At 37.5% G+C, this 27,822-nt stretch overlaps 1 long non-coding RNA gene across 2 annotated transcripts in view; it reads right to left on the bottom strand.

Moving 5' to 3' along the window:
• Positions 1-15,542, bottom strand: part of LOC112678578 (uncharacterized) — a 105,673-nt gene extending 90,131 nt beyond the window's left edge. For both annotated transcript variants that reach the window (XR_007406984.1, XR_003147681.3), the window contains exons 1-3: positions 15,404-15,542; positions 13,671-13,765; positions 4,728-4,834 (exon numbers count right to left, since the gene is read on the bottom strand). This is a non-coding gene — a long non-coding RNA (uncharacterized LOC112678578). The remainder of the gene's footprint in view (positions 1-4,727; positions 4,835-13,670; positions 13,766-15,403) is intronic.
• Between the last annotated feature and the right edge of the window lie 12,280 nt (positions 15,543-27,822).

Here is a 27,822-nt window from a genome sequence, read left to right as displayed (position 1 = left end):
CTTCAGTATATTTATTTTACAACCTGTGACTTTACTGAATTCATTTATTCTATTAGTGTTCTGGTGGAGTTTTTAGGATTCTTTATGTAGTCTCATGTCATCTGCAAATAGTAACAGTTTTATTCCTTCCTTACCAATTTGGACTCTATTTTTTCTCTGATTGCTATTACTAGGACTTCTAGTTCTATGCTGAATAAAAGTGGCAAGAGTGGGCACCTTTGTCTTGTTCCTGATCTTAAAGGAAAAGTTCTCCATTTTTTACCATTATCAGGTTAGCTGTGGGTTGGTCATATATGCTTTATATGTTCCTGCTCAACCCAGCTTGTTGAGTTTTTATTATAAATGGAAGTCGAATTTTGACATATGCTTTTTCTGCATCTATTGAGATGACCATATGATTTTTATCCTTCATTTTGTTAATATGGTATATGATGTTGATTTTGCATATATTGAAGCATCCTTATATCCTTGGAATAAATCTCTCTTGATTGTGGTGAGTGATCCTTTTAATGTATTGTTGAGTTCAGTTTGCTACTTTTTAGTTGAGGATTTTTGTATCTATGTCCATCAAGGATTTTGGCCTGTATTTTTTTTTGTGTGTGGTGTCTTGTTTACCTTTAGTACCAATGTAATGCTGACCTCATAAATTGAAATTTGAAATTTTCCTTCCTCTGTTTTTTTTTTTTTGATGGTCTCTAAGTTCACACACATTCTAAAAGCACTACATTTTTACTCCTCCTCAGATACACATTTTAGATATATGATATTACATTGCTTATTTTTTGAGTCCCTTAACTAATTTTTAATATATATTTGATTTTACTACTTTTGTCTTTTAACCTTCATACTAGCTTTCTAAGTTATTGATCTATTTCTATAGATTTGCTTTTATCAGTAAATCAGTTTTTTTTTCTTTTCACAATTTTCTTCTAGTTATGGCCTTTTCCTCTTCAAGAAATTCCTTTAACATTTCTTGTAAGACCTGTTTAGCAATTAACTTTAACTTTTGTTTGTCTGGGAAATTATATCTCTCCTTTTAATTTGAAATGATAGTTTTGCCCTGTGTAGAGTATTCTGGGGTATAGATTTTTTACTTTCAGCACTTCATATATATCATTCCACTTCTTTCTTAATTGCATAGTATCGGCTACAAAATCAACTTATCACCTTATGGGATTTTTGTTGTTGCTGTTGTTTTTTCCCCTTGTACAGAACTAGTTGCTTTTCTCTTACAGCTTTTAAGATTTTTTCTTTATCTTTAAACTTTGGCATTTTAACTATTACACATCTTTGTTTGGGTGTCCTTGTGTGCATCTTGTTTGGGGTTCTCTGTGCTTTCTGGATTAGGTCTGCTTTCTTTCCCAGGTTAGGGAAGTTATCAGCTACTATTCAAATAAGTTTTCTGCCACTTTCTCTCGTCTCCTTCTGGGGCCTCTTTAATGCAAATGCTAGTATGCTTGATATTATCTCAGAAGTCCCTTAACCTCTCCTCTTTTTTTTTTTTTTTTTTTTTGATTTGTCAGCCTTTATTAACCAAGAGCAAAGCCAAGCCCTAGAGTTTCCTTTTTAAAAACCCGACCTTGTTTATGGCAAACAATGATTTAATTATATGTTCAATACTACAGAACAAGAATTGATCACTTTCTAATCACTTATTCTTCTGAGATTAAAATACAAGTGTAAAACGTTTAAAATAAGATTCTCCCCAATGATTTAAAAAACAATTCCAATTGAAAGACATTTCAAACACTATGTGAACTCAGGACCAAAAAAATACCTTAAAACATTTTACCTTTGAGGTAGCACAATAATGCTGAATTAGATTTCTTTTATTACAATGAGCTTATGAAAACAATGAGGAAATCTACCTTTTGCTTAAGGTGGGCTAAATGGTTTTCTGCAAATCCCCCATGAGGTTAGTGACAGTTTTCTCCTTTTTTTTCTTTTCTTTTCTTTTCTTTTCTTTTTTTTCTTTTCTTTTCTTTTTTTTCTAACCTCTCCTCTTTTATATTAATCCTTTTTTTTCTTTTTGCTGTTCATCTTGGGTACTTTCTATTACCCTGTCTTCAGAATCACTGATCTGTTACTCTGCATTATCTAATGTGCTGTTATTCCCTCTAGCATATTTCTTGTTTCATTTATTTTTCAACTCTGATTGGTTTGTTTATATAATATAAATATTATTTATATTATCTCTCAAAGTTCTCACTGAATTTATCAACTCTTGTCTCAAGTCTAGTCAGCATTTTTATGGCCATCATATTTAACTTATATAGATTGCTTAATTCCATTTTATTTAGCTCTTTTTCCAAAGTTTTGTCTTTTTCTTTCATTGGCACGTATTCCTCTATCTCCTCATTTTGTGTGATGTTCTGTGTTTGTTTCTATGAATTAGGTGAAACAGCTACTTCTCCCAGTCTTGAAGGAATAACTTTGTATAGGAATGTCCCCTGTGGAGACTTGATGTGCTTGGCAGTTTTGACTAGCTGACTGGGGCTGTAGAGGGTGTAAGCTGTGGGTTCTGGGACACATTGTATTTGGGCTGCCTTGGTGGGATGGCTAGAGCTGTAGTGGGCTCATCCCGGGGTATATTCTAGTGTGTGTCTCTCTGAAGCCACCTTGGTCAGATGACTAGAGTTCCAGTGGTCATGGGTGGGTGGGTGGCCATTTCGGGGGACAGCTGAGGCTGCAGTGAGCTAGGGGACCAAGGCTCCCTGAAGCAGTGGGCTAGCTAGAACACTCAGACTTTTGCTCTTGTTGGTGCTATCAAGGTGGAGGGGGAGCATACACAGTGTCACTTGCCAGCATCTCCAACCATTTGGTAGATGTTATAGAATGAGTCCACTTATAGTCGAGTTTTCCTTTAAACTGTGTCTTCTAATGAATAAACATTTTAAATGGTCAATGCCTTTCTTCTTATTTTAATTCCAGTATAATTAAGATACAGTGTTATATTAGTTTCAGGTGTACAATATAGTGATTCAATAATTCCATATATTAAATGGCCAATGCTTTTTATCACTAAAAAATTGTTTTTAGACCTACTAGGAGAAGAAAAAGAAAAAATGAAAAAATGAAAGCAAAGATACTAAAACCCATTGCTCTGAAAGGAGTAACTGGAGATGAATATGCAGCACCTATGAATGAACAGTAATAAGCCAATAGTCAAACATGATTCAAGTTTCACAGAATGTTACAGTTTAATATTATTGGTTCATGGTTTGATATTATTTAGCCATAATATTAGCATAATACTGCACTTATTACAGTTTAGAACTTCATTTCTCAAACCTGAGTAGTAAACAGACCTCTTTTAAAAATAAGACTCCTCACGTATATGGAATTGTTCAATCACTATATTGTACACCTGAAACTAATATAACACCACATGTTAACTGGAATTAAAATTAAAACTTAAAAAAATAAATAAAATAAATTTAAAAATTAAAATGACTCCTTCAGTCTCACACTGGCCTTAATATGTGTTTACTATGCTATTATTTAAACATGTATAAACTTAAAACAAATTACAAATATCTTACACTTATGGGCTTCATATAATTTTGGGGGGCTTCATATAATTTTTTTGACCTTCATATAATTTTAAGTCCAAAATAAACTTACAAAATAAACTTACAAATTCAAATTACAAAACCAGAAAAATGAATAAAACTCAAATTAACAATGTGATTATCTCTTTTTCTGAAACCAAATTGCCATTTGCAATGAGACAGTGGTGCCCACAACTAAGATGGGCTCTCTTGGGTTCCTGTGCCACTATCTAAATATGCCTCCCCTCAGATGACTCTGTTTTCCCACTACTTTTCTCTGGCCAGACATTATTCTTCTTACAAGCACAGAATAACTCATTTGGCCTTTACTTGGCAATTTAGTACGAATACATTATTTATTAAGCTAACCACTACTCTTATCATCAGCCCCATGAGAATTAGAGTAACTCAATGCTATTTTACACCTACCCAATAGTAAAGATAAAACTAAATATTGTCATGAAACTATTAGACAATATTCTGTTATAGTCATCTAGCGTTTCATAATATGCTCACGTTAACATTTTAGAAGATTATCGTCAAATAGAAACCATCAAATTTGATCCAAGGGCCTGCCTTCTTCAAGAATATAGGGCTCAAAACCCACTTTAAAAAATGCTATCCCAAGAAATTTCCCCCATTGTGAGTTTCTGTTCAAATCCCATTCACAAAAGTACGGGGAACCTCAAAAGTTCTGTGTAAGTTAGCATATTTAAAAGCAGTGATAGATGTGTAGCATCTTCAATATGAGCCTATTTCTTCCATTTACAATAGTTTTTCCTCTCTCCTCTCTTCCTCCACTGCTTAACTCATCCTTCTTTCTTTATTTACCTACTTTTTAATATACTCTCTTCTACCTTTCCTATTCTAAGTTTGGACATTATACAAAATTGCAGTGTAATTCCAAATAATTTCAGATGTTCCCTGTACCTTTGGTCTTGTTAGGATTAGTAGCCACAAACAAGGGGGAAAATTTTTTTTTTCCATCCCTGGCGGCATGGTAAGATGCACAGCATCTGACATGAAGATTAGGTGACTTATGCTATATCCCAGTTTCCAAATTTCAACAAATGCTTCTCTGAGAAAACTCATTTGTTTTAATTGTACACAAAATAAAAACAGATACCCTTTTATATGAAGCAAAGTTTAGAGGAAATGATAGAAATCTCCACTTACATGTTGCTGAACATCCTTATCTTGTTGAGGACTAAATATTTCCACTGAAGATAAGCTTGCCTCTTTCATGCCAGCAACTGTTTCTCACCTTCCACAGGTCATGTAGGCTCAATGGCAGACAAAACAAAACTCTGTTACAGAAAGGTCTATAAATTCCCAGAAATATCCTTCCTTTCTCTTCAAACCACAAAGAAATGGGAGAGGCCAAGGTATCCTGGGCTCCAGATAATATTTCTCCCTTCAGAGAAATAACTGGTTATCTGCTTGAGCTGGCCAGTGGGCAGCGTACTGAAACTAAGTATGACTACAATGAAATGGAGTTGATTATCCTGTGACTCAGGGCATCTATAGGGGATTTCTAGAATATCTTGATCACCAACCAATTCATTGGAATGAAAAGTCTCCTAAGCAGATTTCTTTGAATGATGATTCTGGTAGGGGTGTGTATCTGTGTGTGTGTGTGTGTTTTAATAAGACATGGATCAAATACCACTACTTTGAAAAGTTTTCCTTGATCTTTCTTGTTAAAACTCATTTTCTTTTATTTCCATAAATGTGCCTCTATTGAATATTTGCCATTCTAATTCATATTGTGATTAGTTGATTAAAAATTATTTTATTGCAAGCCTCTTGAAAGCAGGAGTTAATTTTAATCACATTCCTCAAGTTCTGTGCTGGTGCCTACAAATAGAAGGTATTTGATGCTGACTGGACTAAAAAACTGTTAAGTTGTTGCTTTGGTCATGAACAAGTTCAAGGTTAGCAAGTCTGTCACCTGGTCTTTAACTATGGCTGCTGAGAAGTTAGGCTTCATGAGATAATAAATGCTGTGTATTATTATTATTTTACATGTCTACCACCTAAAGTTTAAGGACACATTGTATCCATTATATATGTGAAATGACTTTGAAAACCGTAAAACTTTACAAAAATGCTAGTGGTGACTTAGATTCTGAGATAAACCAAAGGTACAGCATTTCCGTGGCTAGGTAACCTTGTGGCTAGGTAACCTTGTAATATAGTTTTCATTAAATGAGGTTGTTTAAAAAGTAACATGTTTCGGGCCCCTGGGTGGTTAAGCATGTGACTCTTGATTTCAGCTCAGGTCATGATCTCAGGGTCTTGAGATCAACCCTTGCATCAGGCTTCCCATGGGGCATGGAGTCTACTTGAGGAGAGTCTCTGTCTCCCTCTCCCTCTGCTCCCACCCCAGGCTCTCTTCCTCTCTCTCTCTCTCTAAAAAAAAAGAAAAGAAAAGAAAAGAAAAGAAAAGAAAAGAAAAAAGAAAAGAAAAATTAAAAGGTAGTGGTAAAATCTCATGGCTATGATTAATTCATACTCCACTAAATTTGAATTCATCACTATGATCATATAAATTGAAATATACCTTTGCTCTACCAATAGCACATGGTTTTGCTTTAAAAAAAAAAAAAGCTGTTTTCAGAGTATGATAGCCTACATAAACTATAATAAAGCAAAGTTGTTACAAATGTTATAAAACATTTTTCAGAAACTGCCACCAAGGACCTCTACTTACCAACACTTTGGTCTAATGAAGGGGTATCTCTACAGCTACTGAATCTGAAAGCATTAAAGATGTCTAGCTATTAAAATAGCTATTTACTTGCACTTTTCCTTTAGCACAATTAATAAGGTATCTTCCACGTAGTATATTTTAAATTATTACAGACACAAATCACTGGAGAACCTAGGAAATCCAAGTTACTTTATACCACAATGACCGAAAATCACTTCAAAAAGACAGGAATGAGGGATCCCTGGGTGGCGCAGCAGTTTGGCGCCTGCCTTTGGCCCAGGGCACATCCTGGAGACCGGGATTGAATCCCACATCGGGCTCCCGGTGCATGGAGCCTGCTTCTCCCTCCGCCTATGTCTCTGCCTCTCTCTCTCTCTCTGTGTGACTATCATAAAAAATAAAAAAAATAAAATAAAATTCGGATTATTAAAAAAAAAAAGACAGGAATGAACAACAAGAAAAATAACCTTCAGTTTTTACAAGCATTTAAGTAAAAAACCTGATTACATTCACAGCAATCTACTATTGTAAAACATGATATGAAATGTAAAATTCAGGAATCCTTTGAAATTAACAAAGAGAGTTCAGAAAGACCAAGATTGCAGGAAACTTAACCCCACACTGCTACTGTCAGAAAATCATAAATACCGGCCCGTCAACATTTGGGTGTGCTACTGTTATTAAATAGCTAATATTTGAGGGACTTAAAACATCACCCAATTATGTAAACATTGAACAAAAAGAAGTCTCAAATTATGCAACTTTCAGAGCAAAAATAGAGGAAAAACTCATGAAAGGTATCAAGGAGCTCAGATATATTTCAATGAGTTGTAGTTACCTATTTTTCAAATTGTTTTTATTGGACATTTTAAGTGGGACAATGATAGAACTATTTTCTAATTCCAAATTAAAAAATAAAGCAAGGCAACACAGTCAGAAGCACTCCCTAAAATTGTCACTCAAGTGGGGGAAAAACTTCACATTGGGTCTGAGAAAATGTATGATCAAAGACAATGATGCATGCAGGGAAAGGAGAAATACTGTGAACTTTAATTTTAAGGAATAATATCTGTGATCACACTTCTAGTCTTTCATCATAAATTTTATGGAATAACATTTGAAATGTGCTACGAAGTATTCATGTTTTGAAGTAAGCTATAAATATAATTCTCCATAAATGAAAATGCCACATTACTGTATTTAAATGTTTTCTCTATCAGGCCACATTCTAATCTTCTCTCTCATGAACTGATTTTTATCTGTCTTTTTTCATTACTCTGGTAGAAAAACTAGAAAATATAGGTAAGCAAAAATGAAGAGAAAACATTTCATATTGTCATCACTTGGAGATAAATAATACAAACATTTTTGGTTTTCAGACTTTTTAAAGCTCATATGGTCATTGTACTATAACCTAATTATTTTCCCCAGTTACTATAATGTAGACATCTTTCCATGCCAATAATAGACATATCACCATTTTTAGCCCTTCATAATATTCCATTATATGTATATATCACAATTTAACGAATTCTGCATCAATACGATGCAGGCTGGCTGGGTCCGAGGATCCAGAGAGAGTTACAACAGGACGAACGAAGAGGGTCCTTGGCTTTACACAGGGTAGAAACTGATTGTGAGCCAAGAGGAAGGGAGAATAGAGTTTATTGAAGACCAAGAGAGAGTGCAGTAACAGAGCATCTGGCAGACTTGAGAAGGAGAGTGAGTTTGTCTTTGCTTAGGATCTGGGGTTTTTATTGAGGATTGTGGTCCAGTGCACATGTCTTCACAGGCATCCAGGAACAAAGACAAATGTTTAGGTGTCCCCCATTAGTCACATATGCCCTAGAGCCAGGGCTCTTGGTGAGTCATTAGTCTTAGAAAACATTCAGTTCATGAGGACCCCTCCAGGTCACTTAGATGTTCTCTGTTGTGCTGGAAGACTCCAAGGAAATCATTAACTCCTTGACCTTTACAAGGAGAACATACATTATCTGTTATATAAGGCACATGTGAGGTGGGGGTGTAGATCCTAGCAAGAATAGAGGCAACAATAAAGCAGTCTTTCGTGGGTTCCTTTCATGAAGTCTCCCTGTCTCAAATAAATGTTTGGGGTTATCATAAAAAGGTGATAAACAATTTATTCTCTATCCTGTACCTGGAACCATCTCTTGCAATACAAATCGGGCAAGTCACTCCCTTACATTTTACTCCTGGGCTCTTGGGCAGAGGGAAAGACCTTAACTCTTTCCACAGCCTATAAAACTCTGCGTAAGCTGGGTTCTGGCTCTACACCAAGAACCTCCTACCCCTCTTCCTCTCATTTGTTCTAGATTTTCTAGATGTTCTAGAATTTTCTCCCTGGTCAAACAAGCCAATAATGTGTTTCTTTCTGCCTCAGGAACTTTGAGCATAGCTCACCTTTAGCTAGAGGCACTCACGGTCTAGGTTTCTGCACTTCCTTTACCACTGCCTACCCTGCCATTGTTTTTCAGTTACTGCACTTCATACTATCTGAAAACATTCTCCATTCTTTGTGGTTTTCGTTTGTTTGGGGTATTTTTTTTTCTGTCACCCCTCTTTAGGCTATACATAAATTCTTACACTGTTAGCACAATATCAGGTACATGCCAGCCCCCTCAATAAGTGTTTATTGAATTGACTAGTTAATTCAAGACAGAAACTTAACCAAGGGCGTCCTTCCTGTCTCAGCTGTGTCTTCAGAAGCAGCGTTTGCAGAGAGAAGAACGTTGGCCCAGGAGTAAAACAGCCTGTTCTAATCCTGGGCAAATTAAAAGTCATCAGGGGAAAACTTCCCTTAGCTCTCGCCCCCTCTCTGCCACAGCCACGCCCTTCCAGATAATACTCAGCGATTTTCCTTTGTGGTATTTACCAGGGTTGTTAATTATTCACACACTGTTTGCCTTATGGAGGAGGGAGGTTTTAAACAAACTCCGTGGGGGCCAGGACTGGGTCTAAGCCCCGGCTGGGGTCCCAGCTCTGGTGATGATGCCTGGCATAAAATAAAAACACAGAACAGTATTCGCTGAATGAAAGAAGCATTGGTCTTCTCTGGGCTGAAAACACTGGAGCTTTAGAATGATAAAAATTTCAACCCTCTATGTTTTATCTTAAGAGCTGGCGGTACAATTCTTAGGAAATAGCTGAGGGGCCTTGGGGAGTAGGTGAGCACCCGGGGCTGGGAAGGTGCTGAGGGAACAAAAGAAACCCCTGCCCGGTTCTGGTTCTGCGTGATAAGACGAGAGGAATTTGCTTAGCCTCTGAGAGGGAGGAGCCCAGTCGCTGTTGACCTAAAACTGGGGCACCAGGTGAAGGAGGGAGGGGGGCGGAGTGCAAATTCCCTTGGCGGGGTCTGGGTGAGGCGACTGAAGGCGCAGGCCGCGCTGTGGGGGTGGCGCTTGCGGGGCGGGGGGAGCCCTGGGGAACCCGGGAAAGAGCCTGAACGCCCCCCTGAGTCCGTGTGCCCCCCCCCCCCCCCGCCCCGGGGCAGAAGCACAACCTGAGACCTTGAGACCCACAAAGTAAGGAAGCCAAAGTGTGGAGCTAGAGGTGACTTTGAGATTGTAAACTGCCCAGGAATTTAGAGAAATCGGCCTCAAGCCTTGGAACTGAGGGATTGATTGCATTTTTCTCTAAACCTCAGGGGACAGGGAGACCCCAGGTCACACGTGGAGTAAATCCGGAAGGGACTCCTGGGGTGCCTGGGTGGCTCAGTCGGTTAATAAGTCAGACTCCTGATTTGGATTGAGGTCATGATCAAGCAGCTGGTGCTGGCTCGGTGCTCAGCAGGAAGTCTGGAGATTTCTTTATCACTGCCCCATCCCCCTGTCTGCACTTGGACGCTCTCTTTTACTCTCCTTCTCAAATAAATAAATCTTTAAAACAACAACAACAACAAAACCAGCAAGGGCCTCCTATTATTTGTCACCCATATATGACCTTAGTTGCTGCTTATCCTTATACCACTTTGGAATTGGGGGGATGAGAAAAGAGGGGAAGTTGGAATGAGAGATCAAATCCCTTATCACCAGATACCAAAATGTCTCTTCCTACTTGTCTTTCAAGGGATAACATAGTAATTTAGTGATTTACAGTCGTTGGGCAGAAGGTGCTCTATAAATAAACGCATATCCTTCACAGTTATAATTAAGTTACTCAAAGTAAACTCCAAATGGTTTTCTTGATTTTTACTTGATTACTCAAACAGATATTGCCATTTTGAATTTTATTTTCAAAAATGATTTGCTATACTGCTTTCTGCTCTCTACCTAGAGAATAGGCTGTGAGGACAATCCTATAAAAATCTTTGATGATGACTCATAAGTAACTGCCAGCAGAAAAATATCTGATATGAAGAGTACTATTCTTTACATTTTGTAATCTTAGAGCACTGCAGGAGAAAGGAAATAGTTGCCCATTCAGACACAAATTATTAGGATATATAAATAATTTCTTTTCCCCAGAACTCAGTAGGCTCAGTATGTTTAATACAAGGTTGTGTTGTAAGTGTGAACACATCCAGGTTTCACTACTGCCAACAGATCCTGTTTTTATTGGAACAGCTCTTCCTCCCAGGAAGAAAGTTTTAAAACTTCCTTGCCAAATTCGACCAACTCCTAAGTCAACATACACTAATGCATTCCCTCCACTGCCACTGGCTTCTGAATGGAGAAAAGGGAATTAGTCAGAGGCTTCTTTACTGATTCTTCAGTACACTTATTATATTCAAAGTAGCTTTATTGATTATAAGCCAGTAGAGAATGACCTTCATGTTATTCAGAAAACTAAAACCATGGTCTACAGTTATTCAAAAAACTTCACTCCCAGCATAGATGACATTATTTTAAAATGAGGAGTAGTCTATTACATAGAGTACATATTTGCATACATGTGAACTTGACAAATATTAGGAAATTATAATGTTTATGATTACTGGGGTGCCTGGGTGGCTCTGGGAGAGCTGGGGGCCAACTCTCGGTTTTGACACAGGTCATAATCTCATGGATAGTGAGATGGAGCCCCACTTTGGGCTCTATTTTTTTCTTTTTTTAACATTTTATTTATTTATTCATGAGAGACAGAGAGAGAGAGGCAGAGACACAGGAAAAGGGAGAAATAGGCTCCATATAACGATCTCAATGTGGGACTCCATCCCAGGACTCCAGGATCATGCCCTGAGCCAAAGGCAGATAGATGCCCAATGGCTGAACCACCCAGGCACCCCCACATTGGGCTGTATGCTCAGTGGGGATTCTGCTTGAAGATTCTCTCCCTCTGCCCCTCCCCCCACTCATGCTCTCTTACTCTCAAATAAATACATCTTTTTTTTATGTTTATGATTACAGATACTGAACAGAAATTGAGTATGATAGAATAATGACACTCCTCCAGCCCCAAAGATATCTATGTCCTAATCCTTGGAATCCGTGAATGTTGCTTTACATGGTAAGAGGAATTAAGATTTCAAATGCTAATCAGTGAATAGATTATCTGTGATTATCCGGGGTTGTTCTGGTAGGCCCAATGTAATCACAAGGGTCCTTAAAAGTGGAAGAGGAAGGCAGAACAGAGTCAGAGTATGGAGAGTGAGTATGGAGGAGTCATCAGAGAGATGCAAAGTTGCTGGCTTTCAAGATGGAGGAAGCCACAAGCCAAAGAATGTAGGCTACTTTGATGAGCTGGACAAGGAAAAACAATAGATTCTCCCCTAAAGCCTCCAGAATGAACACAGCCCTGCTGACACCTTGACTTTAGGCCATTGAGACTTGGATCAGATTTCTGACCTCCAGAACTATACAATAAATTGAGTTGTTTTAAGGCACTAAATCTGTAGGAATTAGTTACAGTAGCAGTAGGAAACTAATACAGTGAGTCTCATTATTGTTTATTGGGGGGACTTTAAAAGAGTGAGAGTTTTATACTTTCCAGATTCTATATAATATATACATACTACGTTTGTAATTGGGAAAAATCTTGTGTTTATTTTTCAAATAATACTAAAATGGTAATGAAGGCAGGGGTAAATTTGAGCATTTAGGCTAAAAACTGACAACACCCTAATTGTTCAAGTTCTTAATATCGCTTATTGAGAAAATTGACTTATGAAGACTCACACAACAAAAAGTGGCAGTTTATTTCAATAACTTACAAGCGACTAAAACTCAATTTAATATTTATTGAGGACCAAAAAATATATATATATATATTTATTGAGGACCTGCAGAGGACCAGGCACCATCTGTATACATCAGCTGACATGCATCTTTTCCATAGAATTCCTTAAAGGGCAAAGCATGGCATTCCCTCTACAGGAGAGTGTGCACCACTTTCTGACATAATTCCCTCACTTGAGTTTCCTCTGTGGTGCTTGGTGGCTGTAGCCTTCTGACCTGGTTGGAAGGGAGGTTGTCAGACATGATGAGATGGTGCAATGGGTTTTGCCACCCTTAGAAGAGAGGGTGGCACTGGCAGGAGAGGGATCTAAGTGGGTAGAAGCGATGGATTATTTCACAATCCATTACAACACTAAGGAGACTCGAAGTGTCCTTGTTAGTTGCAACATGCTGGCTTTCTTATTCTCCTTTGGTAATTTCTCATCAGGCTAGGTGGACCAGAGGAGAGATATCTCTGAAGGGGGCAGTAAACCAGCCACCTCTTCTACATTTGCTCCAAACTCTAATAAGGCATGTTACCTAAGGCTCCCAGTGCTTTGTCTAACCTAAATTCTTCCCACATCCGGTTTTCTCTCTCCAGGCAGTTTATCTGGAGCACACTCTCAACCCTTCAATCCTCCATCTCACTCCTGAGCCTCAAACTGTCTACTCTCCATCTCATGCTATTCCCTCAGCTGGAATACCCTTCTCTTCATTTTATTTTTAAGGTTTTATTTATTTATTTATTTATTCATGAGAGACAGAGAGAGAGAGGCAGTGACACAGGCAGAGGGAGAAGCAGGCTCCATGCAGGGAGCCCGATGTGGGACTCGATCCTGGGTCCCCAGGATCACACCCTGGGCTGAAGGCGGCGCTAAACTACTGAGCCACCCGGGCTGCCCCCTTCTCTTCATTTTAAAATTGTTTTATCCTTCAGAGCTCAGTTCAAATGCCAACTGCTCTTTGCAACAATCAGTGAAACCATGTGCCAAGGACTTGCATGTATAATATTGAATTGGTTCCCTTTGAGTCTTGCTTTCTCATCTTACACTGTGTTTATTTGAACTTGGGGTCTGTACACCATTGGTGCTGCTGCCTAGAACCTCCTTCCAGTCAGGGCCCATGGTTGATGATTCCTGGCTCCTTGGTCCCTTAGCTCTAACCCTAAATCTTTATATTATCACTTATTTCATCCTGCTTCCCAACTAATTAGTTACTGTTTTACATGCTTACCTCCTCCATTCTGACCCCATTGGCAGTTTTTTGAAGACTGGTATCTCACCTTATCTCCCTATGAGATGTATATCCACAACGTTCAGCATGGAGAGCTTGTTAAAATAAAACATATTCATATATTAAGTTACAGAACAGTGATTTCTTCTTCAGCTTCTCCTACCCACGAATATTGACAGTCAAAAGGTTTCAAAAACTTTAGAGTTTTCTTTCTCCAATACCACCAGTCTTAATGTGGAAAGTTCACACGCGGGTGTCACAGCCTGGAATTAGGAAATGCTACTAAAATTATGGCTTGCTGCTACAATTTTTTTTTAAAGGTTTAACTAGCAGGACCTGTTGCTTAATGACGTGGTGTAATGAACCTTGTAGAAATGTCTAGGATTTCAAGGTGGATTGGTGGATAATATCCCTGGAGAAGCAGGGTAGGGAAACAATAATCTTTTTCAGCTGAGCAGAGACCACCCTTGCCTCTCCTGCTGAGCTCATTTCAGTCTGCTAAAACTTGGAGGGCAGGGAATGGGCATATTCTGGGAGACCGGTTTAACCTGTTGGCTCTAATGCTCAGCTGAATGAGGCAATGATAGTTCAAGCTGGATTTGAGACTCGTTGAAGGCAGTTATTGAAGAATTTCAAAGCCAGGTAAAAGAAACATTGATATAAGTGAAAACGAAGCAAATTTCCCACAAGCACTTTGGTTGTTTGAAGAATAAGTGGGTCTCATATTTCTCAGAGAACATAAATTGTTGCCGCCTTTCAGGAATGGCACCTCTCCAAATTATATTGCTAATTTGCCCTGGGTGAGGCAAAACTCTAAAAACTAGTACATGTTTACAAAATAAAAACTCTAATGTAAAACATACAAAGTGATATCTCCTTTGTCAAAATCTGTTTGTTTCCAAAGTTAAGGATTATTTTCTATTCCTTGGATGAATTCTCTGTGTGTATAAAAGTAAATATTTTTTTCATTTATTTTGCAAATCTACATAAATGTGTAACTTGGAAAAATGAGAATATATTTGCCCAAAATAAAGCTTCCTCATACCTTTTTTTTTTTCCCCCTGAAATGAATGTTTCCAGAAGCAGAGACTTTTTTTGTGGAATATGTTTTTCCATTTGCAAATGTAATGAAGGAATGAATTAAAAGAGCCATGACTGTCTGTCACTGGAGAGAGCAGAAAGTAGAAACATATAATCATTTTTCTTGTACCCTCTCTCAATGACCTTCTTTCTCCATCAAGAAGGAATGGTTGCCAGCATCTGTAGCATCCCTTCTGCTCTCTGGTGGTAAGAAGGAAGAGGCTCACAAAGGCCTCATGCTCCAAATTTTGGAACCAAACATACTTGATTTTCATCTAACAAAGTAGGAAGGAAAGGCAGTCATATACAAATACAACCATTTTTCTTTCCAATGCTTTCTTTCTGAAATAAATACCCAGCTATAAAAATGTTAGCCAAAGAACACATTCTAGGATACTTAGGAATTTTTAAATTTTATTTATTTATTTATGATAGTCCCAGAGAGAGAGACAGAGAGAGAGAGGCAGAGACATAGGCAGAGGGAGAAGCAGGCTCCATGCACCGGGAGCCCGACGTGGGACTCGATCCCAGGTCTCCAGGATTGCACCATGGGCCAAAGGCAGGCGCTAAACTGCTGCACCACCCAGGGATCCCACTTAGGAATTTTTAAAGGGAGGAGGATGAGAATTTCATAAACTTTTGATTCTACTCACCGTTTCCAAAGGCCAATTTTGTCACAGCCATTAGCAACTGTATTATAATTTCAAGGATTAGTGAAGGTTTCTAAGAGCGTTGGTGGACCAAGATCCTTCAAGCTCTCATTTCAGAAAAAAACTGAATGGGGAGAAAAAGGAGGGGGAAGGAGTGGAGTGAAAATAGGAATTTTCCAGGCACATTCTTCAGGTTAATGTTTACTGACATAACTAGGCTCCAAGTCACAAGTTAACTAACCAAATCCTAATTATATTTCATGGAGCAAATTTAACCCTCTGCAACAATAGTGCTCAAACTTTATTCCATCAGAATCACAGGATCTTGTTAAAACACAGATTGCTGGGCCCTACCCTCAGGGTGTCAGACTCGGTAAGTTTGGAGTGAGATCTAAGCATTTGTTTTTCTGACAAGTTCCCAAAAGATGAAGGTAATATCGTTGGTCCAGAGACCCCACTTTCAGAACCAAGGTCCATTAGCAGTTATTCACGATCCTCACTGTGCCTCAGAAGACTTCTTTGGAGGTTTTATAAACTCCTGATACCTAGGCCCCAACCTAGATCCAGTAAAACAAAATCTCTGGGGTTGATCTTGTCAAAGACTTCTCAAATCTGGATCCTAGTTAAAGCAATAAGGGTAGATTTTATTTAGCAATAACTATTGAGATAGAGAAGAAGGTCCAGCATGAACTGAAACCAGCTTTGTCAAAACAAGCATCTAGATGTGTTAAGCCATCTGGGTTTGATAACTGGCACTTATTCAGAGGAGAAACAAACTTTTCCTATCTTTTTTGTTTGTTTTTAAGATATTCTTTTTAAGTAATCTCTACACCCAACACGGGTATTGAACTTACAACCCCATGATCGAGAGTCACATGTTCCACCCACTGAGCCAGCCAGGTGATTCAAACTTCTCCTATCTTTAAAGCAAGAGGCAGAAGAACAAGTTAGAGCATCCTGCAGCCACCAAAGTTAGGCCCCTACCCCCCTGTAGGGGACTGGGAGGTAGGGCAAGAGTTAGCATTTTGAAAGTTTGCATCTCAAAAAAAGATTCTTAAAAAAAAAAAAAAAAAGATTCTTGAGAAGACTATTCTAGGTGGTAGAGATTTACATCTCAAAGGGACAGAAAAGATTTATAGTTGCAAGCTTTCTAAAGTAACTGCTCTAAGAGAGGGTTAAGGGGCCCTATCTGCCTGTCACCAGGTTTTGGCTAAAATAAACAGTAAAATCTCCTGACAGCATTGAGCTTTCTCCAGCAGGAATTTAAGGGGGCTGCTGTTATGATCCCAGAGATGCCGTCTTGAGCTGTTAGAAACTATGCTAGTGTTTCTTCAAGTCTCTTAGTGTGTGTGGAGGATGAGGTGAGGGAGCCGAAGCATGGATGAAATAATTTAGGCAGAGTCTGTAGGTTTTACAGACCAAGGTTGAGGCCTGATTGAGAAGAGGACTTAGAGGAGCCTGAGTAGAATTTGGTCAAGAAAAGAGTTTGGCATCTGTATGCTGAAGCTTGTCCATAGATGATTCTAGTGACCACGGTTAAATAATAATAATTCCTACAGTAAGGAGATTTACAATACTTGAAGAAAGGCAGTTTGCTTAAATGTATTTCTAAGTTATTCCTAATACACAACTGCAGAAGTGATTGGCAAACAGGAAAGATTTCTGCACTGCTCTATGGTGTGGACATACAGCATTTCAGAGCAGCTGCAATTACCTTGTATTTCGTAAAGTAGCATTTCATTCAAGTTCCAAATCAAGGAAGATAAGGGACTGAGCAGTAACTGCAACAAACACCCCAAATTCTTTTTTCCTTTTTTTCTTCAATATTGAAAAAAAGGGACATCTGATTATTGGCTGTGAGAGACCTAGTACAAGCCTTTACCTCTCCGTGTCCAGAGTTACCCCCACACCAAGGGAGAATCATATCAAATGGCATCTCCTGGCTGCAGCACTTTTGTTCATGGGAAGTTATGCTAAAATACATACCAGATGCATCATTGAATGGGATAAGGATTAAAAAGAAAATGCAGTCTAACGGCAATTTCTTTAATAAAAATAAACTAATTGTGAAATCTGCTATGGACTGAATTATACCCCACCACACACAAATTCATATGTTGAAATCCCAACCCTAAACATGACCATTTGGAGATATAGTTTTTAGGGTTAAATGAGGTCATAAGGGTGGGATCCTAATTTGATAGGATTGGTGGCCTTATAAGAAGTGGAGAGTGGAGATCTCACATGCATGCACTAAGGAAGGTCATGCAAAGACACAGTGAGAAGGCATCCATCTGCAAGCCAAGAAGAGGGTCCTCACCAGGAACCAAACTGGACAGGACCTTGATCTTGGACTTCCAGCTTCCAGAACTGAGAGCAATAGATTTCTGTTGTTTAAGCCATTTAGTCTATGGTATTTTGTTATGGCACCCGAAGAAGACTTAAGACCAGACCAATTGTTGGTTCTTTTTTCATTCATTTATTCATTCATTCATTCACTCACTCACTCACTCATTCATTCATTCAACAACTATCTCTCTTTTAGGCACTGGAGATTTAGCAATAGTTCAAGTTCTAACCTTTGAGAAGGTTCTATTCTAGAGAGGAAAAAAATCAAAACAATAAGTAGGTATGTGAGAAAGGGTGGTCCATGCTATGGGAAAAAATAAAGCAGAGTAAGAGAGATGGAGGAATGTGGTCAGGGAAGGCCTCAATTATCAGATGACTCTTGAGCAGAGAACTGATGGAAATGAACCATGGATTATCTGAAAGAAAAGGATCCTATGAAGAGGGAATAAGTGCAAAGATCTGGAAGTAGAAAACACTTGACAAATTCAGGAGATAGCAAGGAGATCAATGTGGCTGGAGCTGAGTAAGCCAAGGAGAGCATAGTTGAGTGACTTGGGGGTAGGTGCATTGCACAGACTCTTGTAGGTTTGTGTTAGGACTCTAACTCCTACTCTGAGTAAAATGGGAAGCCATTGAAAAGTATTTGCATGTAGAAGTGATACGAATTTACTTCTAGTTCAGATGACTCCCTCTTACTATTGGCTAAATGGTGGTGGGATGGGGAGAAGGCCAGAAGCAAGTTTTGATAAAACTGAATAGAGACTTATCAAAAGTTTTAGTGTATTTTGGTTTGGCTTTTAAAACAGCTAATGGATGCATCTTTTGGAGGGGCTCATGATGATTCTGTTCATATCCTTTGGGTAGTAACAGATGAAATAGAAAATAAATTGCATTTTTATTTACACCCAGGAGCTAGGATTTATTTCCCTTTTGACCTTAAGTTTAGGCTCTTTCTTTTTTTTCCCAAATCTTTATTTAAATTCTAGTTAATATTGCTTTCAGGAGTAGAATTTAGTGATTCATCACAGTTCTAGGATCTAAGATTCTTTTTGGTTCTTCAGCAAACTTCACTGCAGCCTGTTCGGTGACCTTTCTCTCTGTACCCTGATAGACCATTGATTTGCCTAGACCATTGATCCTAGGGCTATTGGCACTGTCTCTATCCAACTCCACCCTGCTGTTTGAAGTAGTACTTCTCCCACTAGAAGTGCACGTAAGTCCTCTGGGAGGATTTTGTTAAAGTGCTGATTCTGATTTGGTAGGTCTAGAGTAGGGCACAAGGATTCTGCATTTCTAGCCAGTTCCCTGAACCATACAATAGTATGGTCCTTGGACGATACTTTGAATAGCAAGGTATTAGAGTATTCAAAGGATCCTACACATTTCAGATTTGTGTGAGGAAAATAAAAACTGCATCAAACATGTACAATGAGAAATCTGTTCTTCAGTGCATTTCTATTGAGTGAGACTACGGGGGCCCAAAAAGGAAACTAAATTATTATTTCTTCTTTTTTCTAAGCATTAACTTTTAAATACATAGATACTCTGTTTTGAAGGGAAGGGGAATGATTTTTATTTTAACTGATTTTTGTAATAGGTAATGCATTCACAGGACTCAAAATATACAAGATAAAGAGTGGTCACAGGTAATACCTCCCAATTCTCACTTTGAGCACCTAATTCCCCACTTCTGTATTCTTCTAAAAAATATTTACTTAGTCTAAGTAACTACATGTGTATGTTTGCGTATAAACTTGGCCCCATTTTCTCAAATAACCTGCCTGCTATTCTGAAGTTTACTTTTTAAATTCCTAATAGGGATAATTTCATATCAGTACATTATTCCTTATTATGGCTGTAACATGCCATCAAATGGATATGCCATAATTTGTTTAACTATTCTCAAAAATAATTTTAAATTAATATAATTGGAACTGACAACTCTAAAAACTGCAAATGAAAAAAATTATAACCCCATTTTCTAGCCATAGAGGAAACATATTTATACACACGATTAAGACTAAATTGTTATTATTCCTATAATAAATTCAAATTTTTATTAGATATTTCAGAAAATTAAAAGAGTTACATTTCAGTGGTGATAGTTAAAAAAAACAATGTTGGTGTCTTCAGGTATGGAAGGGATTCTCTTGGAATTATGAATGGTGTGTTAGGAAGTTATAGTAACTTGTTAAAACAGTGGTGAATCACTAAAAAATCTTTGACAGTATATGTGTTTATGGAGAATTCCAAAAAATGTAACTTGTTGCCGTGGAATTATTTATGCACTTTAGAGTCTTGCATGCTTAAATGTGAGCAGAATCATGTATAATGGTTCAGAAAATTCCATTCATCGCCTATCTATATGATTTAGCCTCTTCACTAAGTAGATCTTCTCTCTCCCCTCCCCCATACCACTTACATTTTTCTACTGCTTGATATAGCAAAACTATGTTTCTTTCAATTACCTAAATTCTATTTACCTAATTCTCCAGAATTAGTTATCTCTATCTTATATCCAGTGAGATCTAATTCAGTCTCATAGAAGTAAAGTTGATATTTGATGGTGTTAGAAGTAGAGGGTTTTTAAAATTATAGAGTAAAATTGACTTTTTTAAAGAATTATATGAATTTAAACACACGTATGTATAGATTCATGTAACTACAACCATAATTAGGATACAAAACATTTCTTCCACTTTCTCTAAAAATTCTCCCTCATGCTATCCTTTTATAGACATATCCTACCTCCCTATACAATAGCTGATAGCCACTGTTTTTTTGTCCTTATAATTTTGCCTTTTTGAGAATGTCATAGAAATGCATAATACAGCATGAAACTTTTTGAAACTGCCTTCCTTTACTTAGCATAATGTCTTTGAGATTCATTGAAGTTCTTGCATGTATTAATAATTTGTTCTTCTGTAATGCTGAGGACTATTTCATTGTATAGATGTACCACTGTTTATCCATTTACTCAATGAAAGGCCAGGAGTTGGTTATAATTTTTAGAGACTATGAATATAATTTCCATAAGCATGGTAGAGACTTTTGTGTGAACATAACTTTTAATTTCTGTAGTCTAAATATCCAGGAGTAGGATTGCTGAGTCACATGCTAAGTGTTTAACTTTATAAGAAACTACCAAACCGTTTCTCAAGAATTTCTGCACCATTTTGTGTTTCTGCCAGCATGTGGCATTAGGTTATCGTACATCCTCTCTGGCACTTGATATTATCAGCTTTTTAAATTTTAATCATTCTAATATATATGTAACGATACCTCATTGTAGTTTTAATTTGCATTTCCTTAATCGTTAATAATATAAACATCTTTCCCCATTCTTATTTGCCATTTTATATACTCTTTGGTGAAATGTCAAGATTTTTACCATTTTTTAAAATTAGGTGTTTTTTTTAATGAGTTTTAAGAATTTTTAAAATTTGTATTCTGAATGTAAGTTATTTGTCAGACATGTGATTTCAAATATTTCTTATTTTGTAGCTTATCTTTTTATTCTCCTAACAGTGTCTTTCATAAAATTCAAATCTTGTGCAGTCTAATTTATTAATTCTTTTCTCTTATGAATTGTGCTTTTGGTGTCATGTGTAAGAACTTTTGCCTAACCCCAACTCAAGAAGATTTTATACTAAAATTCTTTAGGATTTTATCCTATCCTATGAAAGTTTTATAGTTTACATTTTACATTTAGATCTGTGCTATATTTTGAGTACATCGGTGCGCAAAGTATGACTTTTAAGCTAAGGCTTTTTTTTTCCACAAATGAATGTTTAATTGTTTCAACATCATTTCTTGAAGACTATCCTTCACTGAATTGCCTTTGAACCTTTGTAAAAAAATCTATTTTTATGAGTATATATCTGGACTTTCATTCTGTTCTGTTATCTATATGTCTATCCTTTTGTTAATACCAGTGTCTTCATTATCACAACTTTATACTAAGACTTAATAGTGGGTATTGTGATTTATCCAATTTTTTTTTAAGATTTTGTTTATTCATTCTTGAAAGACACACAGGGAGAGGCAGAGACATAGGCAGAGGAAGCAGCAGGCTTCCTGCAGGGAGCCTGATACAGTACTCTATCCCAGGACCCCAGGATCATGCCCTGAGCCAAAGACAGATGCTCAGCCACTGAGCCACCCAGGTGCCCCTGGGGTTGGCTTTTTATGTGTCCAAAATGTCATAGGCATCCACATCTGTGTCAATCCATGAGTAAAATGAGCATGTAAATGAGCCACCCAAGTGCCCCCAATTTTATTCTTCTTTTTAAAAATTGTTGGGGGAGGGATCAGTCCAATATGACACTATAGGAAGATCCTGACCTCCCTTTCCTCCCATGGCCACACTAAATCTACAGGTACAGATGAAACAATTCCCTCAGAAAAAGACCTGAAAACTAGCTGAACAGCTCCTTCACAGCAAACAGTAAAAGGGCAACATCTAGGTTGGTAGGAGAGGCAGAGATGCCTTCCCAAGAAAAACTCAACCCCAGCTTGGTGACCCACAACTGGAAGGGATCTCACAAATCCAGAGCTTTTCCATGAGGAATGTAGGATTTGTGCCTTATATCAGACACTCCAACCCTTGTAACCTGCAATGCAGTGACCAACTCCCATAATGTCTGGCTTTGAAAACGATCAGGGCTCATATCCAGAAGACCCAACGGGCTGTAGGAACCCGAGATACTTCTTTAAAGGGACTCACATAGGACCCATTGCCCCAGGACTAACACAAAGACAGTCGTTTGAAAAGCACCTACACTATACATGAAGGATACTATTTTCTCATCTTAAAACATCTGCCAAAGGGGCAGGACCTCATTCAGAATCTCTCTGGGAATGGAGGCTCTGGCACATACCATTTTCATGCTCTCTATCTCCCTCAATAATGCAGGCTCTCCTGCTTTCTTGCTAAAGCCACAGACATGCCTTTGCCTTGTGCTCTCCTATGGCCCTATGAAAGCTGGTGGGTGCAACAGAAGCACACCACAGACTTGTGCTCTCTTTCAGCTATGCAAAAGTCACCATGTGCACACAGTACACACAGAGGATGTTCCTTGATTGCCTGGCTTTGGTGGCCAAAGGGGCTTGTGATCTTGAGTCCCATATGACAGTAATAATCAGACAAAGTTCTTAGAAGTCTACCAAACCCGGGGATGGCTCAGTGGTGTAGCGCCTGCCATTGGCTCAGGGCGTGATCCTGGAGTCCCAGGATCAAGTCCCGCATCAGGCTTCCTGCATGGAGCCTGCTTCTCCTCTGCCTGTGTCTCTGCCTCTCTCTCTCTGTGTCTCTGTGTCTCTCATGAATAAATAAATAAATAAAATCTTAAAAAAAAAAAAAGAAGAAGTTTACCAAACCCAAAGCACTAGCTTGACAGTAGACTGAAATACCTGGTCTTTCTGTGAAAAGAGCTCCTATCAGAGAATGTAGGCTATCTTTGCACTCTCCCTTGGCTTCAATTCAGCTTGCTGGTATCTCCCAGAAAGGACCTTATACACTTATTTGAAGCCCTGATTTTTCTGTCACTCAGGAGATACTACCAGATTGCCTGGCCTAGAGACCAGCAGGTTTTATGATTGCCCATGGATTATATATATTTGTATACTGTAAAAGCTACTGCCTGAAGGTCTAGCTTCCAATCAGCCTAGAACTAGCTGGTGACTAAAATCTTTCTCTTTGGAACACTGACAAATCTTGGCACACCCTCAACAACTGGGAACAATCAAATAGGTCAGACTGCTTAGAAAAATCACAAAGATATAGAAGGAAAAGGTTAGGGCAAAGTTGAAAGATATCTCCTATACTAGGTCCCTCCTTCAAGAATGGGAGACATAGCTGTTTCACCTCATAAAGAGAAACGAAGTCAAGCAAAAGGAGGACACAGAGAAATATGTTCCAAGCATACAACAAGATAAAGCCTCAGGAAAAAAACCTTTTTGAAATGGAGGTAAGTAATTTACCTGATAGAGTTCAAAGTAATGGAAGTGAGAGGAATTACAAAACAGAAAACAATGAACAAAAAATGAGTACAGGGCATCCCTGGGTGGCTCAGTGGTTTGGCGCCTGCCTTCGGCCCAGGGCGTGGTCCTGGAGTCCCGGTATCGAGTCCTGCATCCAGCTCCCTGCATGGAGCCTGCTTCTCCCTCTGCCTGTGTCTCTGCCTCTCTCTCTCTCTCTCTCCCTCTCTATCATGAATGACTAAATAAAATCTTTAAAAAAATGAGTATATACCTACCAATAATTATTTTAAATACAAATGGACTATTTTCTAATCAGTAGACATAGAGTTGGATGGATTTTTAAAAACCAACATGATCCACCTATATGCTTCTTTTAAACAACTCACTTCAGATATAAGGACACACAAGATCGAAAGTGAAGGTATGGAAAAAGAAGTTCCACACAAATGGAAACCAAAAGAAAGCTGAGGTAGCTATACTTACACAAAATAGACTTTAAAACAAAGACCGTAAGAAAATACAAGGAAGAAGCATAACATAAAGTGGTCAATCCAATAAGAGGACATAGCATTGGTAGATATTTATGCACCCAACATAAAAGCACCTAAATATATAAAGCAAATATTAACAGACGTAAAGGGAGAAATTGACAGCACACAATAATAGGGGACATTAATATCCCACTTACATCAATGGATAGATCATCCAGATAGAAAATCAATAAGAAAAAATTGGCCCTAAATGACACATCAGACGTACATCTGGTCTAACAGATATGGAACATTCTATCAAAAAACAGCAGAATACACATTCTTTTCAAGGGAACATGGGAGATTCTCCATATAGATAATGTTAGGCTACAAAACAAATCTCAATAAATTTCACAAGACTGAAATCTTATAAGCGTCTTTTCCAATAACAGTTGTGCCAAACTAAAAATCAATTACAAGAAGAAAACTAAAAATCATACATATGTGGGGATTAAACCACATGCTACTGAATAACAAATGAAATAACCAAAAAATCAAAGGAGAAATGAAAAAATATCTTGAGCAAATGAAAATGGAAATACAACTTACCAAAATCTATGCAATGCAGAAAAAGCTAAGAGAAAAGTTGAGAGTGATACAGGTCTACCTCAAGAAACAAAAATACTGTTAAAGCAACAAATGAATTCAGTTAAGTTGCATGGTACAAAATCCACATGCAAAAATCTATTGTGTAGCAATGAAATATCAGAAAGAAAAATTAAGAAAATTCCATTTCTAATTATATTAAAAATACCTAGGAATACATTTAACAAAAGAGGCAAAAGACCTGTACATCAGAAAATATAAAACACTGATTAAAGAAACTGAAGAGGACACAAATATAAGGATATTATCGCTCATGATTTGAAGAATTAATTTTGTAAGAATGTTCATATCACTCAATCTACAGATTCAATGCAATCCCCATGAAAATCCCAATAACATCTTTCACAGAATCAGAAAATTTAATCCTAAAATTTGTATGGAATCACGAAAGACCTCAAATAGCCAGAGTAATCTTGAGAAAGAACAAAATTGGAGGCATCATGTTCCTTGATTTCAAACTGTATTACAAAGCTAATGTGATCAAACAGTATTAACACAAAAACAGACACCCAAATCAATGGAACAGAATAGAAAGCCCAGAAATAAAACCTGGTGTATTTGGTCAATTAGTTTACAACAAAGGAACAAGAATAAACAGTGGGAAATGGACATTCTCTTTAGTATTTGGTATTGGGAAAACTGGATAGCCACATGCAAAAGATTATGACTAGACTATAATTTTAGACCATACACAAAAATTAACTCAAAGGCTTAAATATAAGACCTGAAAACCTAAAGCTTCTAGAAGAAAACATAAGCAGTAAGCTCCTTGACCTTTGTCTTGATGATGACTTTATAGAACAGACTCTAAAAGCAAAGGCAATCAAAGCAAAAAATAGGGACACCTGGATGGCTCAGCGGTTGAGCATCTGCCTTTGGCTCAGGGTGTGATCCCAGGATCCAGGATCGAATCCCACATCGGTCTCCCTGCATGGAGTCTGCTTCTCCCTCTGCCTGTGTCTCTGCCTCTCTCTTGTGTCTCTCATGAATAAATAAATAAATAACCCTAAAAAATAAAGTAAAAAATAAACAAGTGGGACTACATAAACAAAACCATCAACAAAATGAAAAGGCAACCTACTTAATGGGAGGAAATATTTGCAAACCATATATCCAATAAGACATTAATTACTATTTAAAATATATAAGGAATTATATAACTCGATAGCAAAAAAATTGATTTAAAAAATGGGTAGAGGATCTGAATAGATATTTATCCAGAGAAGACTTACAGATGGCCAACAGGCACATGAAAAGATGTGCAACGTCACTAAAAGTCAGGGAAATGCAAATCAAAACCACAGAGAGACACAACCTCAGACCTGTTAGAAGGGCTATTATTAAAAAAAAGAGAACAAATAACAGGTGTTAGCAAGGATGTGGAGAAAGGGAACCCTCTGCACTGTTGGTGGGGATATAAATTGGGGTAGCCACTATGGAAAAACAGTATGAAGGCTCCTCAAAAAATTAAAGATAGAACTACCATACAATCCAGAAACTCCATTCCTGATATTTATCCAAAGAAAACAAAAAAACTAATTTGAAAAGATATATGCATCACTATATTCATTGCAGCATTATTTACAATAGCCAAGATGTGAAAACAACACACATGCCCATTGATGGATGAATGGATAAAGAAGATACGGTGTGTACACACATGCACATGCACATGCACACACACAGAGTGTAGAACTACTCAGCCATGCAAAAGAATGAAATCTTGTCATATTTGACAACAGGAATGGTCCTTGAAAGTATTATGCTAAGTGAAATAAGAAAAACCAAAATATCGTATGATCTCATTTATATGTGAAATCTAAAAAACAAACCCCAAAAAAACCCTCATAGATAGAGAACTGGTTCCTGAGGTAGAGGAGGTTGAGGTATGGGTAAAACAGGTAAAGGGGGTCAAGAGGTACAAACTTCCAGTCATAGATAAGTCACAGAAATGTAAGGTACAGTGCAGTGAGTATAGTTAATAATATTACAGCATATATTTGAAAATTACCAAGAGAATAAATCTTAAAAGTTTTCATCATAGAAAAAAGCAAAAATTTTTTAAGACAAAGCAAGAAACTCTTAATTAGAGAGACCAACCTGATGGTTGCCAGAGGGGAGGTTGGGTGGGGAGGATGGGTTTAATGGGTGATGAGGATTAAGGAGTGCACTTGTCATTATGAGCACTGGGTGATGTATGGAACGGTTGAATTACTATATTTCTATACCTGAAATTAATATAACACTGTATGTTACCTGGAATTAAAATAAAAAAATTTAAAAAAGAAAACAAAAAATTTTGTAACTTTGTATGGCTCACCTTTTCATACATATTTTATAAATAAGCTTCTCTATAACTACAGAATTAGAATTGTGCTAAACTATAGAATAGTTGACATTTTTACAATCTTTTACAATCCATGAACATATATCTTTTCATTTATTTAGGTCTTTTTTGAGTTCTTCATCAGCATCTTACTGTTTTCAGTGTAGGACCCCGTATGTGTTTTGTTAGATCTGTAGTCAAACGTTTCATTTTTTGACTCTATTATAAATAATATTTTTAAAATTTTGGTTTCTAATTGTACATTAATAATTTATAAAAATACGATAGGTTTTTATGCATTGACTCTGTATCCTGACCTTGTTAAACTTAATTATCATGAGTTCTAGGAGTTTGGGTAGATCCTTTGGATTTTCTACATAGACATTTATGTTGACTGTTGGTAAAAATAGTTTGTTTTTTTCCATTCCAATCTGTCTGCCTTTTCTTTCCCTTGCTTTATTATACTGTCAAAGCCCTCCAGTATGATATTGAATAGGAGTAGTGAGAATGGACATCCTTGTCTTGTTTCTGATCTTACCGTCCTATGTTTCACCATTGAATTTTGTCACAATTGAGTATTATGTTGTCTATCTTTGTTTTTTCTTTTTAAATGTCCTTAACTGGGCTCC

This window comes from Canis lupus, chromosome 29, assembly GCF_003254725.2.
Source record: "Canis lupus dingo isolate Sandy chromosome 29, ASM325472v2, whole genome shotgun sequence".
NCBI classification, from domain to species: Eukaryota; Metazoa; Chordata; class Mammalia; order Carnivora; family Canidae; genus Canis; species Canis lupus.
Note: the sequence above shows the minus strand (reverse complement) of the source record. Positions and strands in the feature narration are given on the sequence as shown.